Source organism: Chenopodium album, chromosome 21, assembly GCF_948465745.1.
Source record: "Chenopodium album chromosome 21, dcCheAlbu1.1, whole genome shotgun sequence".
NCBI classification, from domain to species: Eukaryota; Viridiplantae; Streptophyta; class Magnoliopsida; order Caryophyllales; family Amaranthaceae; genus Chenopodium; species Chenopodium album.
The window spans coordinates 1,205,536-1,220,453 of record NC_137854.1 but is presented as its reverse complement, the minus strand read 5'-3'; the positions used below and the strand labels follow the sequence as shown (position 1 = coordinate 1,220,453).

General features: G+C 30.6%; 1 long non-coding RNA gene across 1 annotated transcript; it reads left to right on the top strand.

Annotated features, from left to right (window-relative positions):
- Positions 1-10,922: 10,922 nt before the first annotated feature.
- Positions 10,923-12,963, top strand: LOC145603027 (uncharacterized). The gene is made up of 2 exons (XR_014104663.1): positions 10,923-11,080; positions 12,698-12,963. It is a non-coding gene; the product is annotated as an uncharacterized LOC145603027 (long non-coding RNA).
- Positions 12,964-14,918: the final 1,955 nt, after the last annotated feature.

Sequence of the window (14,918 nt, the reverse complement as noted above, 5' to 3'; positions counted from 1 at the left end):
TAAATTAATATGTATGTAGTAATTTATTTATTTATTTTTTTTTTTTTTTTTTTTTTTTTCGTATAGTGACTATTTGACAACAAGGTACAGACTCGAATCTTTAATGTAACAGCTTGGACAATGGTGTTTAATTTAGCAAGGGATTTTAAACATAAACCTATGATTGAGATTAAATCAAACAATTATGGTGGTTAGACTTTTCCTGGGAAAAGGGGAAATCATACATATGACAATAATGTACATGTGGTTCCCCTGAAAAGAAAATAAGATTGATTTTAATTTTCCATAATCTGTTGTCAATTGCTAGATTTGGATGTTACATGAACAATATTTCAGCCATGTAAGAAGGTTTGCACACTCATCAATTGCAACCACAAAGCCCCCTTAAAATCAAAAGCTTATATACCCCGCCATCTTACAAGTAGTCAAGTTATTGCTAAACTCATCTCTTCCATTAATTGTTGTCCCTTTAATAATTAATGAGGTTTCATATTCAGCATAGACTAAGAATAAGATTTGTCATACCATATTATTTTCATAGTATTATAAAAACCTAAAAAGAGTCAAGTTTCTCACAAAGGTATATAACTATAAATAAGCCTATGAGGTACTGAGACACTGAGTATATAATAAAATTGTGGACTAAATAAGGTATACGAAAATATGATATTGATAATATGTGTATAGAATTCATTTTATGATTTTGAAGTTACAAGTTCAAGCCCCGTCATCTACATTTACTTCACATAGTAAACATCGGATGTATTATGAAAATTTATGGCGTTTTATAATTCCATCGGAAAAAAGCTACTAATAGATGTACTTATTTAAATATGGAGGGAGTTGCGGCTCTTGTGAGTTATTAAGGGATTCCCGAATCCCAATTTGTTGTATTTGTTTGTTAAATGCCTTGGAGTGTCTGCTTCTTCACGGGTTCACAAATCTCCTGGCCCATGTATTTAAGACTTTGAGTGTTCCATTTCAATTTTGGTTTGAAGCGACTTTGATGATTAAGCATTATTCTTTGGATGAGGAATTTTGAATAATAAGATTAACATTAAACGGATTATGGCGTTCTTTCTTGTTAAGATCCGTCATCCGGAGGAAGAATAAGAGGAATTCTTGTAAAATTTCTGTCCTGTTTTAGGAAATATTATGATTGTGTTAACTGTTGAACGGAATTTTGTTTTATATGGAATTTTTTTCAACCTTTTGTTTTAGTGTGTGAAAAGACAATTACATAGAGCAATAATTGTTCTTTTAATATGGAAAATTAAAATACTATACGGAGTACAATTTTATTCATCACTTTGATTGACGGATATATTAATGTATAACTTCGATTCTTAATGAGAGTGAGGGATAATTCAAGTGGTTAAAGCTTCCTTCTTGATTCCAGGAGATCCTGAGACCGATTCTCATCCCTGCCTTTGTGGCTCTCTAAACGAGAAAAGAAAAAAAAAAAACCTTTGATTCTTAATATTTTTTATTGTATACTTTTTCAACAAAAAAACAATTACGGAGTACATTATTTTTAAAACTAACTCGAACGAGTCTTCAATGACCTGATTTAGATTGACTCGATCCAAACGACATAATTATCACCTCTAACTACCATGCTACTAATTGACAAGTAATCGTTATTATAACAGGTACCTACTATTGAACTTGAATATATAGCTAAAAGCTATCCACTACCTTGTTAAACAAGCCCTTATTATAAGTATTAATATAAATTTGTAAATGAAAAGGTTAAATTTTTTTGAAACTACTAAGTTAACAAGTTTAAGTGAATGTATGTTTAATCTTTTTTAATCAAAACTTTTTCACTATTATCTAAATTTCTCCCTTTCAATTAATTCCAAACTGAAAATTACAGGAATGAACAAAAATAAGGAGAAAGTCAATAAGTCATATATACATCAAAAGAATATAAGGTTGATACATCATACATGTAAATACTGAAAAAATAATCAAATGAATTAAAAAAAACTATCAAGTATAAATGGAGTTCAATCCTTTGGCCTTCATGTTCCCTTTCCTTCAATATCCTTGTTCTCCATTTATCTTATATATTTAAACATATAACTAATTATATGTTTAATTAATAATATAATACGTAGTAGAAGTTATCATCCTAATTTTCCTAATAATAAGATTCCGTACAATGTTAGAGTATCTATAAGAATCACTAATAAAGCTCAAATTACACAATAAATGAGGATGTAACTAATAAAGCCAAACTAAGTAGGGTCAGGAATTCCACTCGTTCCAAATCAATGAGAATTATTGGCTCATGCCTCATATATAGTCTCATACAGTTTATCGGAGTGAAAACGTTTATAAAAAAGATTCAATATTACTGTGTGAATGCTGACATTCATTTTAGTATGGAGTCTCTAATGTTGTCTCGTCTAGACTTTTGACTCCTTTACAAGTTTATTTTATATTGATTGAAACTTTATTAAAAATGCAAATTGATTGATATTGTTGTACGTATGTAGTATGATTATGATCTTCTTTTTCCACGTACAGTCAAATTAAATTTGGATTATTTAATAATGTTTGAGGGCACTTAATTATTGATTGAAGTACATTATGTACGATCACGGCGTTGTTAACAAAAACTTAGTATTGTTGGATACCTTCTTAATTTAATTATCATATTTTAATTTAATTTGCTATTACATATTATAAAAATAGTTTTATTATGTTAAAGTTCAAGATCAATGGGAATATTCTTGATTATCATGTTTAATTTGCTACAAAATATTTGATACAAACAAAAGGTTTATGTTACAGTTCAAGAAAGATAACAACTAGACTTCTAGACTTGTTAAATTATATGAGAATTCCAAGTCAAAAGTTTATTTTCATTATTATATCACATTGTTAGCTTCTAGATTTAGCAAGTATTCGTTGTATGACTTGTATCTCTACAACCACGTGTAATTAGAGATGATTTCTAAGGAGACTTAGCTAAAATCGAGTTGGCATACACCTTTACTTTGATTATATTAGTAATTAAGCTTATGTCTTCAAAAAATCTACGGGTTTCTAGTTTCTCATGACTACGGACTTTTGGTTAATTAGCAATTTTTTTAAAAAATAGACGTACAAAATTTCTACACTATTTATAGAAGAATAAGAATTCAATTCAACTAATCATTCAAATGGAAAACAGTAAAATTGGTTAAATTAAGTGAACTTTAGGTTGTAAAGGGTTATGAAAGAGCTAGATTCCATTTACATAAGCAAATCTATCGTAATTTTTAGCACGCGCTTTAGGAAAAATATTGACATAATATCTCGCCGAAAGAATGAATGAATTAGCTAAGGACAGTTTTCTGTTAAAAACAGATCCAGCATTAGCATGCATTCAAAAGTTATGGTCAAACCGAATTTTAAAGGACTTCAATCCAATGCAACGTTCACTCCGCCGTTGATTCTTATAATCTACAAGTATATTTGTGTTCTCCAAATTAAAAACTTACTTATATGATTATACCAGAATTGCGTACAAACTTGTATATTAAGTAAACTATGTTCAATAATGCTACATAACTAAGAAAACTATTCACGACAAAATCATACTCCGTATTTTATTCAACATTATAGTTTATATCATGCTCGTATATATAATACAAAAATTTTTTGTTTTTTGTTTTTTGTTAATCTATTCAAACATTATTATGATAAAGCTTTAATACAATTGATCAATTGACATATGATTATGCGGTTATGCTAGCATTTCTTAACTATAAGAAATTTTCCATCTATTAAAAAAAATTACTTTTCAAAATGATAATACATTGATTATACATTTCAATTATAATAGTAACAATTATAATAATATATAAAATGACGGGAACTTTTTTTCAACAATATACATGTCATGTGCCCTTTTAGATTCGCCTGTACTTTTAGCACCAACATCCGTCAATAGGTCTTTGTGTGTGTGTGTGTGTATATATATATGTATGGGAAAATACAAGTTAATCTGCCAGATAAACGAATTTTTGTTAATCTGATGACATTTTTGTAAATATATTGAAAAAGCAAGGTCATTTATTAAGTACTGTACAAGTACTGTTCAATTATTGTTTGCCTTTTGCTTTTACTGTTTGGTGAGGAAATTACACATGTACCCCTCAACTAGTACATGAAAAGATGCATGTACCCTCCACTGCTACTTAAAAAGACCAAAATACCCCCAGATAAACGAAATTCGTTAATATATATATATATATATATATATATATATATATATATATATATATATATATATATATATATATATATATATAATATAATATAATATAATATACACTATTCTAGTCTCCGTTGCATTAAAGTGCAAATCTTATGCATCCACAACGTATCAAATTATGTCATGTACGTTTACAAGCATCTAGATGGATAAAATACAATTTTTCCTCATTCATCATTAATTAATCTATGAGATAGAGCAAATTAAAAAGAGCTACATGTCAAGTGCTTGAGAGAGATCATCTAGAGAATATAGAAAAAACGGGCACATCCTTTGAACCTTCCAAGACCCACACACGTACTACACTATTTACAATTGTCTCCATGCAAACGTGAGAGAAAGTAGTCAATCCACCTTATTAAGGATAAGGCATTTGAATTGATAATTATCATTGAAATTTCTATACAATTTTAATTATTTATTTAATTTTATAACTATCATGATTTGAATGAATGATAAGTTCACTAGAAATTGTCTCCACTTTGTAAATAGTTATTCTAAGTGAAAAATGTTATATTCTATCAATCACATCTTTTTCATGTGGTCGAGGAGAATTTTGGGGTGTGGTATGAATTTTGGTCTATGCCCTTGTAAAAATAAAACAAAAGAAAATAGAAAAACTTTTTCCATTAGTTCAAAGTCTTAAGATAGTGACAGTGTAACAATACATCATTAGTGTTATTGTACTAGGAGATCCATAAATAAATTCCCTATAATCTTCATTCTCACCGACCCGAGCAAGGCGATTGACTAAGGAATTTCCTCTATCAAACAAAGACATGGTGTATGAATGGCATATTATTTATACGTTGATTTTTATTTAAATTTGAAGCATGTTTCAACAATGATAATTAACAAATAGCAATTTGAAATTATATGAGTTAATTAAAGTATTAGGAAAAAAAATTGTAAAAATAAATAAATAAATTCCCTCCATTTCTCTTAGGATTTATTTATTGACCATTTTTTTCATATTAATACATAAGCTGAGTAATAAGCACACTATGTCCAACCACCATACAAGCTAAGGCATTTTTTTTTTACACAAATACACCCAGTCTCTTTCCAAAAAAAAAAAAAAAAAACACCCAGTCTCTTTCCAAAAAAAAAAAAAAAAAAAAAACACCCAATCAATATTAACAATATGGACTTAGGCCCTGTTCTCTTCACCTTAAAAAAATAATATTAAGTGAAAATAATTTCAGTCCAGTAAAAATAAGTTCAGTTTAGTAAAATTAAGTTCAGTTCAGTAAAATTCAGTTATCTAAAAGAAGAATTATAATAAAAAAAAATCAGTAAAAATAATTTCAGTTCAGCAAAAATAATTCAAGTTCACTAAAAATAATTTAAGTTCAGCAAATATATATAATTTTGTTTTAGTAAAAATAATTTCAATTCAACAAAAATAAGGTATGTACAAACATGTTGTTCAAAATTATATTACTCATGGTATTTCTTCAACATTATACGGAGTAAGTGTTTGCAATAATTAATACCAAAAAACCAATACGAGTAATTAATAAGGTAACTAGGGAAGTAACTAAAAAGTACAAAAGGCCGCAATCTTACATTGGATGTCAATAGCTAGCTTTTTTTTTTCTTGGCCCTAACACAATTTTAATCTACTACGACTACTACTTTGATTTTTCCATGGAAAATACAATTTTTTTCATTTTGATTATTGATGAAAAATACATCCTCTTTTTTTTTTTTTTTTTTTTTTCACATGTCCAAAAGAGGAAAATAATCGTCATCTACAATTGCATCATCATCAATTCAGCATGCACCCAACTTATTCTATTTTAAGTTTAGGAATGATGATATCAACATTGATTCACAAATTTATCCTATATTAAGAAACATAATTAGATTGGTTTAATAATATCCAATGTGACGAAAATCAACAATTTAGCTTAAAATAATATCCGCCACTGGTTTCGGTTGCTAAATTTAATTAATTTGCTAAATTAATTATTTAAGGTTCATTCTTATCTTAATTAATTACATTTTCCATAATTCGGTGTGTCTTTCCAAAGTTCACACCGTACCGACCATCTAGTCTTTCCTATATAAACTCTCCATCTCTCCTCTTTTTTAGAATTATCTCTCAAACAACTCATCTTTATTTCTCTCTCTCAGTTCTCTCCTCCCTTTTTATAATCTAATTAACACACTTCCTTATTTACAACGACCCAAAGTAAACCAATTTCGTAGCAAATTAAATTATAATAATGGCGAAATTCAGCGCATTCTTTTTGATAGCTCTTATTGTTTGCTCTGCTACTCTAACTTTCGCTGCTCGTCCTATGCCTGATTCTCCTCATGGGGTAAGTACTCTTACATTTTCCATATATTCATATCGTTATTGATAGAGTGTAAAACATACTCCTGGGCCTCAACCATCACCTTAAGCTTTTGGTTGAGTTGGTCGTTTAACATGGTATCAGAGCCAACGTGACACAAAGGTCACGGGTTTGAATCTCATCCGCCCTCCTTTAAAGTGGAATTAATTCGCACCAGGTATGGGTGCCTGTGTAGCATTCACATTTCAAGCCCAAAGGGCCTTTTATTGTGTTTTCGGATATATGTAATCCTTCTTTTGTCTGGAATTAGTTGTCACGTTAACATATATATGGTAAGCATTCGTAACTGAGTTGCTCATTTGACATGTAACATTAATAATTTTGGTCAGAATGTATTTTTATCTAAATTTTCAAGTCCAATGACCATTTATTCGTGCATGTAGAATTAGGTTAATTATCATATCTGATTTTTGCGTTGAATATGATGTTAAACAGGACTCAGAAAAAGAGAATTTGAAGGTGAATGATATTGAAAATTGTCAAGGAGCAAGTGATGAGGACTGTTTGCTGAGGAGAACACTCGTGGCTCATACTGATTATATCTACACTCAAAGCCAAAATCCTTGAACTTGAATAATATAAATTTAATTATATAACGAACACTGGTACCTCGTATATGATTTCAGAGGAATTATCTTTTGGAGAATTTAATGTCAATTATATGATTACCATTTACTACTCTGTGCTTTATCAATCTAGATATATAAGTACTCGTATTTTATAGTTACTCTATTTTATACCCCCTTCGATCTTTTTTGTTTACCTCACCTTAACTTTTTGTCCTACAAAAAGATTTCAAATGAGAAAAACAAAAAGTATCGAAAGGAGTAACATGTAACAGCACATAATTTAGTTAATGAACAAGTTTGACTAGCTTTGTACTTGCTTGAAATTTCCCTTCTCAACCTTTGTTATTGCAATTGAAGGATTTAGTTAATCTCTATGACTTGTGAATGGTATAAAACACACCCTTGTGAATGGCATAAAACACACCTCAAATAAATTCAATAAACACGTACTAAAATGACAATATTCATATACGTTGTATGTCATAAATGGTTATAGCCTACCATCGCTAGTGATAATAACAAGGAAGTTTTGGTAATAAGTCGAATAAGACAATACGGAGTAACCTATCACTTTATTCAAAGATATTCAAAATCACTCATTCACTCGTTCTCATTACTAATTTATTTTTCCATAATATATTACTCTATTATTCTTATTACACAACTGGTTTACAAACAATTGATCAATCACCTTAATCAAATAATGTTATTGTTAATGTGATAGGATTGCTATGTTTTTATAAAGTACGAAGTGACATTTTGTATTTTGACAATACTCCGTTGTATTTAATAATCTTTGACTTCTTATTTCATGAATCAAATTACACACTACTTCCATTCAAATAAAAATGAGGATAGATGACCTATGCGTTCGTGCATTAATCATATACTCCGTATATAACTTATACAAAAATAACAACCGCTGACATCATCTCATCCTAAAATTGTACACATGTCATATTGTCATTAAAATTTGTCCCTCCAAAACTATATATGATGTCCTAATGTTATGATTTTTATTTTAATTTATTGAAATTCTTGTCAGCTATATAATTATAATTAGTATCAGTTTCTGAAAAAAAGTTTAGTCTTTATGCGTAACTATTTCTATTCCCAGGCTTTAAAGTTTTCTATTCCCTCTTTCTCTATATATTCCATACCAAATCTGTTCTCTCTAACAGCATGTAGTTATTTAATTTTTTCCTCAGGTACCCCTATGATATCATTCGATTTTTATATATGCTCTAATTTTTTTGTAAAAAAAAAATTTGATGTATTATTTGTTTTAGGAATATACAGTATTTTTTTTGTTTTAAATTTTGGTACAGTATAAAATTATAAACAAGTTTAGAAAATTGTATTTGTTCAAATCGTGCAATGTACGAGACTGATGTAGAGATCATAATATAATTTCTAACCCCCCAACCCCCCTCTTTTTGTTTTTAAAGAACAATCCAATAATAGCCCCATTTCAAAAAAACCATGTGTTTTGGACATTTTGTACATTAAATGCCCTAAATATGGTGATATGAAAATTTTGACATATTAGTTTTCTTTTGGCTTATTCAAAGTCGCAATTAAAGGTACCCAATGAAAAAAATAATATAAAATAAAATATAAATACACGTAAAATCAATCCATTAAAAAAGAATAACAAAAACATACGAGTATTTATGTATTTATAAATTTAGATACTTAAACATTAATGGCGTTTACACTTCATCACCCTCCTTCCTATCTAATGAATGGTCCAAGTGAACTCTAAAAAAAAAAAAATGGTGTTTGATTTGAATGCTTCATTAGAAGGTTGCTAGCATGGGGCATACTTGACAAAAACTTAGGAGAATGCATGGAATGGGGCCATTCTAGAAGCTTGAGATTAAATAGCACAGTAGCTTTGCTACTAAATTGGTTAGGTTAGTTTAAAATTTGCATGTTACATGCATATATCTTCCACCTAGCTACCATGCAAGCTTGCTACTTCGTTCTCTCTGTTCTCTGTTCTAAAATTTTGTCTATGATGATCTGTATCAAATCTTTTGAATTTTTTTGTTTGTATTAATAAATCTGTCTCTGTCACATACTCACATAACTCAAATTCAACCCACGGGTAGTTGCCGGTTGAGCATAGCCAATGCTAGAATTTTGATGTGGAGAGATCAATACCTTACAACTATGATAATGCGATGTATGACAATGTCTTTTACAACTCTAGAGTTGTCACATTGATTGGTTGTGCACTTGTGCGGATTAGAATCAAATCAGGTCATTTTAAATTTGAGTCATGTAAATCATTGCACCCAATAAAATTCTGGTTCAAACCACTTCGGGTTTAACCAAGTCATTTTATTTTTTTTTATAGCTTTGGACTGCTTTAGCTCCCCAAGATAAGTTTTAGAGTAGCTAGTAAAAATACAAATTTTGAGTGAGTGGTACAAAGACTTTTAGTATATTATACACAAAGTATAGTATGTGAGTGCAACACGTTACACAGATAAGGCTCACCACTTTAAGTCCAACTGATAGATATAATGAGTAATAGGCCATTGAGGATTATGTATGATGATTTCGTCCCAATTTTCTTCCATTTGAGTAAGTGCATTAATAACTAAATCCCACATTATCCACAACATTTAGGCCTATGAACTGTATTATCTAGAATTAGTCAAGCAGTACAAATTCAAACTATTTGACCCAAACAGAAATTTGTAGCTATGACAATACCGAATTTATATAAACTTTATGTCTTTATTTAATGGTCATGCATGGCAGACAGATCTAGGCTATACTCTATGGTAGCCAAGTGAATATTAATTTGAGCTAGTTCATAGTCTTTAATTCTTTATGAGAGCGCACATAAAAGTGCGCTAACAGGAATAAATATGATATGATGTTCTGGATTTTTGAGTTTTTGACTAAATCATTCTGCATGGGCCTGACCAACACAACAAGGCCTTTTTTCTTGACTTTGCTATCTCATTCAAGAACCACCATTTTTACATTAATTTTCCTTTGGACCAAATTATTTTTTGATTTTATTGCATTCTCACTAGTTGAGGGTTTTTAGTTTTGGGAAATACTTGTTGAGTTGTCCATATAGAAAAAAATAAATAAATAAATCCTAATGTTATCCAGGTGAAGTAAATGATAGTATTAATTATGAGGTGATATAAATATAAATGAAATTAATTTCTTTTGTCCAAGTCATTTTGGTGGGCAGATGACAAATCAAGATGTATGTGATGGATAAACAACTTTGTTTCTTGTATACAATGCAATAATTCTTCCCGCCTACCGTGAATTGATAGAACATAAACTCAATCTTAGATTTTAACCATTAGTTTAAATTTTTGCTAAATTAGTCCCTTAACATAAATCTTATACGAAGTAAAAGAAAAATTGATAACTTCACATAAGATAAGTTTGCTTTAGTCATAACCTATAAAGTACGGAGTATGAAGTAGACAAGTAGTGACGTACTCAATATTTTGTACTAATCTAATCCAATTCCAACTATAGATCCAAATCCAATTCTACAAACAAATTGTTTTGATGTCTACCTCTAACTACTAACAAAACTAATTTAGAATCTTGTATCTTTATCTCAAAATAAGTAAATATATAAATGTAACTTACTCCATAATTTAGAGAGCAACAATGTTTTGTGGATAAGGGTTGAGCCCAATTAGATATTGGGCCATTGAAAAAAGGTAAAACAGCCCAAAGTCAAAGCCCATTGTTGATTGTAGGAAAGAGAAAGAACCCTAAAATGAAGAATTTTTGGAATAGGTGATCTTTTTAGAAAGCAACGAAGAGATCAACAATATGTTTTATCGACGTCGATTTCCGTCGATTCCCTTGGTTGCTGGTGCTGTCATGTTAGTTCTTTCATCTTTCTTCTTTATTTGGCTACTTTCTTCTTTTAATTTCGTTTGTTTTGATTTAATTTTTTTATGATTAAATTTTGTAATTTTGATTGGGCTGTATGTTTTTTGAATTGATTTGTTTGTTAAAATGGATGGAAATTCGAACTAGGTTTGATGATCATGTTGCTAATTACTTGAAATAAATTAGAGGAATATAAATTTCTTATTTCTATGCTTAAATGTTAACAAATTGAATTTGTTAAGATGAAGAAGTTCAATTTTGAGCGTTGTTCTTCAGATATGTTAGAAGATGATCTTTGTAAACATTGCCAATTTCGTTATTCTCGGTAGCTTTCGAGTTCCGGTTAAATTTCCTTGACATTGTGTGATTGGATGAAGTGATGATCAATTTGAAGGGAAGGGGCGAAGAAGTGATGATCAATTTGAAGGGAAGGAAATGGAATGACGATTTTTAATGACCTTCCCATTTCTAAGTCAAATCCTTCCAAAATTAGAAATATTTCGAGACCTCACTTGGTTATTAAACACACAATAAGTTAGTAGCAACTAGCAACTGGTTCTAATTGCAATTTGTCGTCGCTGTGCTGTTGGTATATTTCACTACTCACGGGGCGTCCCTAAATTACATTCCTACCTACAGCGTTTATTCCTCACATAATAAAGAGAAGTAGGAATGTAATTAAGGAACGGAGGGAGTATCAAATAGAGTATATGAGTAGCATCACGGAGAGAATGGAGCAATATAGCCCTTTAATCGAATCCGGAGTATGTTCCTTTACCTCATCCCTGCACATTGTTATGCCTAAGAGCTGAAGGCCACTGCTCTATCTTCTCTTACTACAAGGAAATGATAGCCAATAGCTAGATATTCAGGCTTCTAGCAAAGCCTTTTGTTTTTGACAATTATAGCTTATACATTATAATGCCATTGATCTTCCTTTCTCAATCAATGAACCCATGACTTGTTGCAAATTTTGGACATGCTTGTATTTACTCCAAGTCAAAGATAAATGTCATCTTCCACCTCTTATGATTGAGATTTTGAACCTTTGAATTTATTGCCTCACTCAATCGTTAGAGTCACCATTGACATGCTAGTATCTGGGCATAATAGATCCTTATTTTTCGGCCGGCAACTCACAACAAATGTCTGTGAATTGTGATTGCTTTAATATGCTTTTGCACAAGGATGTTTATTGTTGTATGTTTTTACTATGTCATTGGTGTAATTGATTCTTTGCTTAGGTTTGTTCAAGATTTTCCAGCAGCATTTGGCCTACTATAAGGTCTATTAAAATTCTTCATGATTTTCCCTTTGCAACGCTTAAAGTAGAATTGTGATGTTTAAATTCAAAGAGGAGTAGCTGAACACCATATATCTAAATGATCTGATGTCAAACTCTAAAGCATTGGTCTTTTTAGGCTTATCTAAGCAATGACTCGAGTATGCGCCCTATTCAAGCAATTAACCATCTTTAAGTGAATATTGAGTAGTGTTCTCTTCTTGGTATAGCTCTTTTATAGTAGCAAAAAAACTTGTCAACATTCTGAGTATTAATATGAGCTTACAATAAAAACATACTTTGACTTGGATTAAATATTTTGCAGAATTGGTGTTATATCTGGCAAGTCAATATTTGGCCCTCCATTGGAGGAGTATTGGAAGAAAAGGCTTGAGGAGGAAGCTGCGACACCAGCAAGCAAGGAGAGTGACGCAAAACCGCAATAGCAACTGGTACCTTAATTTTCTTGTTTGATCATCTTTATAGGAATACACATTATGCTAATTGTTGTAAGGAGAAGGTTTAATAACTGAAGCTTCCCCAGATTTACCAATCTCAATGCATTGTTCACTGTTTCACTCCAAAGCAAAAGTTTGAAGTTGCTTTTGCTCAGTTGATGTCGGAATACTAATTTTTAAAGTTTTCGCTTATAGAACTGTTACCATAGAAAGACAGATATTACCAAATTCATTTATTCAACAATTCTTGTTCATAGTTGAGATATATACTCATCTGTTTCATGTCAATTGCATTACTCTGATTGCACCACATCTTCTGTATCCAATTGTGGCTTAAGATAACTGATTTCAAGCTGGTGACTTGTTAGAATTATGAACTCCTCATTGGAATAATCTCAACCCTTCCATCATAGTCCATTTCTGCTCTGGCCTATTCGATTATCTAATAACCTTCATATAATTATCTTAATAAGCACAATAAAAGTTTTTATGGACATAGTATTAAAGTAGTTTTAATGTCAAGTAATTAGTACTGTCATTTCCACTAAAAATTGGTTAAAATGTCCTATGTAAACCCGTACCATATTTGAATTCAACTTTGTGGGCCAATGATATAGAAATTCAATGTATGGCCCAAACACAATGGGCCTGTAAGATGTCCTGTTAGCCCAAGACTGTCAATCCTTATGGGCCTACATCAATGATTGCGTTATCACTTGCAGTTGGGAGTTGGCTCATTTTCATTAGAGTTTTTCTATGGTTATTATAGTTTACATTTTTTTTTATTAATGATTTTAAGATTTTCCCCTCTTTTTAGCCATGTGATTATAGAGGTTTACTAATTTTTATGCAATTTGTAAAACTTTTTATATTTTTTTCAAAGAGAAAACGAATTTTAATCAAAGGATTGATATGTTGGTTTAAGGGTGGCAATGATGCAAAAGCAACCATTAATCGTCTGATAGATTGCTATATGATGCACCAATTGTGCAAGTGCGTGTCAGCTGAGCTACCTTCCTCTTTTGAATATGATCCATTGAATTTCATCGTTTCCAATTTCGAGTTTCGATGAATAATAAACTAGCCAGAAACTCAAGGTACATTCTAAGGTGCCATATTAATGTTCTTGGTAGTTGCTTGTTAGTGGAAGATAGATGGAGTACTTCATTAAACAAGTTCACTGTGATTGTAAGTTGTGTAACCATAAGTCCATAAACATGAAACACACTTAGTACGAAATTTTGACTATTGAGTTATATATTAATGGAAGTAGATGGTAGTATTATGCCTGTAAAAGGTGTAAAACAATTCCTGGGTATTTATTACACTTGTAAACTAAAAATATAAAGAAATGAGGCTTTCAAGTTCCAAGAGGACTCGTGACTTTTTTGGTCAATACATTCTAAATTTCTAATGGAGGATATGATTTCATGAGGTAAGCAAAGAGCTTTATTTCAACGTTGAAACGGAAGCAATCAAGCACCTTCAGGTACTGACAAAGAGGTTGAAGACTTCTAGTACACACTTACAATGTGCACTATGTATTTCCAATTTTCCATTGTACATTGACACATTGTACCTCTAGGGTGTATATTGTTCAAGGTTTGATCTTCAATTCTTCACTTAGGGCACTTTAAGGGTGAGAATCCTCTAACGCTTTCCCCAGTCCCAAAGTGTCCGGGTTACTAATTGACCATGTCGACTTGCGAGAGATTTTGAATTGTTAGGACACTTCTTAATGCGGGAGAAATTAATCTTCAATTCTAGATCTCAAATTGTGCATCAGACTTTAAGCATAAGCGATTACATGATTAAATTAATTTTATCATTTTGTCGTTTTTTTAATTTCAAACCAAAAAACGATGAACATATAATTAATGGAATTTTATGTTTGTTTTTTTAAGAAACTTACATTTAACTCTATTAAAGCTCGCACTAGAAATTTGGTGATAACATGCGAATTGTTGCATATGTAAGCCTTCCTCATGATCATCATATGGGCTTGACTTAAAGATCATACTTTTTCCTCGTTAATTAATCGTGTATTTATGAGCCACAAGAAAATAATGGTGATTAATTTATTTGCAA